The sequence below is a fragment of the Sphaeroforma arctica genome, assembly GCF_001186125.1.
Source record: "Sphaeroforma arctica JP610 unplaced genomic scaffold supercont1.66, whole genome shotgun sequence".
Taxonomy (NCBI): domain Eukaryota; class Ichthyosporea; order Ichthyophonida; genus Sphaeroforma; species Sphaeroforma arctica.
The window spans coordinates 5,418-11,311 of record NW_014040492.1 but is presented as its reverse complement, the minus strand read 5'-3'; positions in this window follow the sequence as shown (position 1 = coordinate 11,311).

Genomic DNA, 5,894 nt, shown 5'->3' with positions numbered 1-5,894 from the left:
ATAGAAACAGAAATAGAAATAGATATAGAAATAGAAATATATATAGAAATAGATATAGAAATAGAAACAGAAACAGACATAGCCATAGAAATAGACATATACATAGAAATAGACATAGACATAGAAATAGGAACAGAAATATAAATATTAATATGAATAGATATAGACATAGAAATATATATATAAACAGAAATAGATATAGAAATAGATATAGAAATACATATAGAAATAAAAATAGACATAGAAATAGAAACAGATATAGTTATAGACATAGACATAGAAATAGACATAGAAGAAGAAATAGAAATAGAAATAGATATAGAAAAAGAAATAGATATAGACATATACATATACATAGAAACAGAAATAGATATAAACATAGACATAGAGATATAAAAAGAAATAGACATATACATATAAAAAGATATAGACATATACATAGAAACAGAAATAGATATACACATAGAAATAGGCATAGGCATAGAAAAAGATATAGATATAGAAATAGGAATAGACATTGATATAGAAATAGAAATAGACATTGAAACAGAAATAGAAACAGAAATAGATATAGAAATAGAAACAGAAATAGTAATAGAAATAGATATAGACATATACATAGAAACAGAAATAGATATATACATATACACAGAAATATACATAGATATAGACATAGAAACAGAAATAGACATAGAAATAGAAATAAAGATAGATATATACATAGATATAGAAATAGACATAGATATAGAAATAGAAACTGATATAGACATAGACTTAGAAATAGAAATAGAAATAGATATAGAAATAGAAACAGAAAAAGAAAAAGAAATAGATATAGACATAGCCATAGAGATAAAACAGAAACAGAAATAGACATAGAAAAAGAAATAGAAATAGATATAACGATAGACATAGAAATATTAATATACATAGAAACAGAAATAGACATAGAAATAGAAATATACATAGAAACAGAAACAGAAATAGATATAGAAATAGAAATAGACATAAAAACAGAAATAGATATAGACATAGAAATAGAAACAGAAATAGAAATAGATATATATTTAGAAATAGATATAGACATAGATATAGAGATATGAATAGAAATAAACATAGAAACAGAAACAGAAATAGAAATAGAAATAAAAACAGAAATAGATATAGAGATAGAAATAGAATTAGACATAGAAACAGAAATAGAAATAGAGATAGAAATAGACATAGATATAGAAATAGACATATATATAGAAACATAATTAGATATAGACATAGAAATAGAAATAGACATAGATATAGACATAAATATAGAAATAGATATAGAAATAGAAATAGACATAGATATAGAAATAGACAGACATTGATATAGAAATAGACATAGAAATAGACATAGATAGAGAAATAGACAGAGATGGAAATAGAAATAGAAATAGAAATAGACATTGATATAGAAATAGACAGAAATAGAAATAGAAATAGAAATGGAAATAGAAATAGACAGAAATAGAAATAGAAATGAAAATGGAAAAAGAAATAGAAATGTAAATAGAAATGGAAATAGAAAGAAATAGAAATAGAAATAGAAATAGACAGAAATAGAAATAGAGATAGAAATGGAAATAGAAATAGACAGAAATAGACATAGAAATGGAAATAGAAATGGAAATAGAAATAGAAATAGACAGAAATAGAAATGAAAATGGAAATAGAAATGGAAATAGACAGAAATATAAATAGAAATGGAAATAGAAATCAACAGAAATAGAAATAGAAATAGAAATGGAAATAGAAATAGACAGAAATATAAATGGAAATGGAAATAGACAGAAATAGAAATAGAAATAGAAATGGAAATTGAAATAGAAATAGACAGAAATAGAAATGGAAATGGAAATAGAAATAGGAATGGAAATAGAAATAGAAATAGACAGAAATAGAAATAGAGATAGAAATGGAAATAGAAATAGACAGAAATAGAAATGGAAATGGAAATAGACAGAAATAGAAATAGAGATAGAGATAGAAATGGAAATAGAAATAGACATAGAAATGGAAATAGAAATGGAAATAGAAATAGAAATAGAAATAGACAGAAATAGAAATGAAAATGAAAATAGAAATAGAAATAGACAGAAATAGAAATAGAAATGGAAATAGAAATGGAAATAGAAACAGAAATAGAAATAAATATAGACATATACATATACATAGAAATAGACATATACATAGAAATAGACATAGACATAGAAACAGAAATAGAAATAAAACAGAAATAGATATAGAGATAGATGTAGAGATAGAAATAGAAATAGAAATAGAGATAGAAATAGACATAGATATAGAAATAGAAATAGACATATATATAGAAACAGAAATAGATATAGACATAGAAATAGAAATAGACATAGATATAGACATAAATATAGAAATAGATATAGACATAGATATAGAAATAGATATAGAAATAGACATAGACATTGATATAGAAATAGACATAGACATAGAAATAGAAATAGACATAGACATAGAAATAGACATAGAGATGGAAATAGAAATAGAAATGGAAATAGAAATAGACATAGACATTGATATAGAAATAGACATAGACATAGATATAGAAATAGAAATAGAAATAGACAGAAATAGAAATAGAAATAGAAATAGAAATGGAAATAGAAATAGAAATGGAAATAGACAGAAATAGAGATAGAGATAGAAATAGAAATGGAAATAGAAATAGAAATGGAAATATAAATAGAAATAGACAGAAATTTAAATAGAAATAGAAATAGAGATAGAAATGGAAATGGAAATAGAAATAGACAGAAATAGACATAGAAATGGAAATAGAAATGGAAATAGAAATAGACAGAAATAGACATAGAAATGGAAATGGAAATAGAAATAGAAATGAAAATGGAAATAGAAATGTAAATAGAAATAGACAGAAATAGAAATAGAAATGTAAATAGAAATAGAAATGTAAATAGAAATAGACAGAAATAGAAATGGAAATAGAAATAGACAGAAATAGAAATAGAAATGGAAATAGAAATGGAAATAGAAATAGACAGAAATAGAAATAGAAATGGAAATGGAAATATAAATAGACAGAAATAGAAATAGAAATTGACAGAAATAGAAATAGAAATGGAAATAGAAATAGAAATAGACATTGATATAGAAATAGAAATAAAAATAGATATATATATATATATATTTATACGTTTGTACACATGCTGGTACTCACAAAATTTCTCCAACCTTCCCATACACAAACCCGTACCTTTGTAGAAGTACTCGCATTCCATGCCAACTGCTGTTCCTTGAGCTTATCCGAAGCGCTGTCGTGCAGCATGCGTTTAACACTATTGGAAGTGATCCCTCCCCATCGGTCCAGATATCGCAAGACATTTAATAGCGGGATGGGGAGAAAGTGGAATGGCTTGTGTATGACATCCCCGGGTGCGAGTAGTGTGGGGGCACACATAGCCACACCGGCCACCTGCGGGAGAAGTAGGAGAGTGATAGAACAAAATCGGGATTTGAGATAATTTGGATGGAGGATTCGCAGCAAACACAATCTTGCAGGTCTACTCTAAGGAGCGCGGTAAAAATAGAATGGCAAGAACTCAGACAGGTATACAAATCAGGGGTCATTTTATAGAATAACAAGTTGAAAGTGGAATATGTACACGACGAAACAAAGCAGATGGGACCGTCCTTACCGATTTTTGGGGCAATCGAGGCAGCATTTTGGCAACCAATGAACAACCGTACGAGTGCGCGAAAAATAGATTGGTCATTCCGTGGTATCGGTTGAAGACTTCGCACATGTCGGACACCATCGATGCGCTGGTGTAGTCCTCCAGTCTGTACACAGAAGTAAGCACGTGCGATATACACCGTGTGGGGAGTGTGGGAGCGAAGTGATTGGTATGTACATCACACGTGTTGATCCGATCACAGATACTTTGCGGATTGGCAATGATGCGATACGCAGACGCGGCTATGGTTAAATATCGCAGCAGAGATAGACAGCAACCACAAGGCCATAAGAACAGCACAAGGCCACGGCTCAACGGCACATGGGGAATACTCAGGCGGTATATTATACCGCACTAGCGTAAGACTAAAGGCAGAGGCAGAATCAAATAATTAGTTCACTAAGCCGGGGGATGGATCTACACACGCATATATATATCGGTGGATCGAGGAGAAAGAAACAGGTCAACACAGGGGCGCATTAAGCCATAGATAGGGCAGCTATACCACACGACTGTGAAACAGGATGTGACCGACATGTCCAAATAAAACCCGAAGTTCAACAAAGGCAGATAGGCAAAGACAGGCATCGATTGGAAGGCCAGAACACCCCAGACGCAATAAGCAACACATGGAAGCGACGGATACGAATACACACTACGAGCACCCGCGCATCCCTAACAACTCAGGCTAGTATTAATAGGCCCGGGTTAAACGCAACTACGAACGGAAGTTTGAAATGAGTCTATGTATATAGACTGTCATATTCTCCGACTATAACTCGAAACAAGTCACACAACGCTTTGACAGCAACCCACTCAGCAGATGATAGGACGCCCTTAACCTCATAAGTGCTAAACTAGACCATAGATGCATATAACATGTCAACCATGGGGTGTACTTAGCATACTCATAAGTACACTAAACAAGACCATATATGTACATAACATATCAACCATCTGATGTACAGAACATACTCGTCCGTGACTTCGCTATCGCCATGTCCCAGGAGATCCATGGCGACAATGGTTACCCGCTTGTAGTAGTAGGATATCTGTGAAACAAACAACGAGGCAAAAAAAAAAACAGCTCTAAGAAAGCATTTGGACGCGTCGGAAGAGAAAGAAGCAGGCGCGAGAGTACCGCACTTCCGAATTACTATGTGTGACTAAGTGCAACTAAGTGTACAACTGTAGTAACTATGTGTGACTATGTGTAACTAAGTGTATGACTGCGGTACATACCTCTAATTAAGTAGGTACATATTACTAGGTAGTTAGGTACATAATACTAGGTAGGTAGGTGCATACTACTAGGCAGGTAGATACATACCAATAACTAAGTAAGTACATATTACTAGCTAAATAGGTACATAACTCGAGTTAAGTAGGTACATATTACTAGGTAGGTAGGTACACACAACTAGGCAGGTAGATACATACCACTAACTAAGCAAGTACATATTACTAGCTATATAGGTACATAACTCGAGTTAAGTAGGTACTTATTACTAGGCAGGTAGGTACATGCTCCTAGTCAAGTAGATACATACCACTAACTAAGTAAGTACATACTACTAGCTAAATAGGTACATACCTCTAGCTAAGTAGGTACATATTACTAGGTAGGTAGGTATATACTACTAGCTAAGTAGACACATACCACTACCTAAGTAGGCACACACTACTAGCCAGGTAGATATATACTACTTTGTACATATGCTATATGCTATGATAGAATGGCTAAGATACAGGTTGGACTATATAAATCACCTGTTCAAGCCATTGCTCCGCCCGACCCCCTGCGCCGTGGAAGAAGAAGAGTGTGGGCAGTAGCTCGCTTTTGGATTTGATGTGGATAACTCGTATCTTGTGACCACGGATGTCCAGCATAACAGTGTTCTTCTGAAGCACTAGAAGACGCTCTGTGGACGGGCAACAATAGGTAGAGAGGATTACTAATAGGGTAGGTAAGAACATATTAAATGTGTTCTTATCAACGAATATGAGGATACGAAACAAATTAAGAATTTATATACATATACATTATATATACATATACATTATATATACATATACATTATAGATACACACACACACACACACACACACATATATATATATATATTA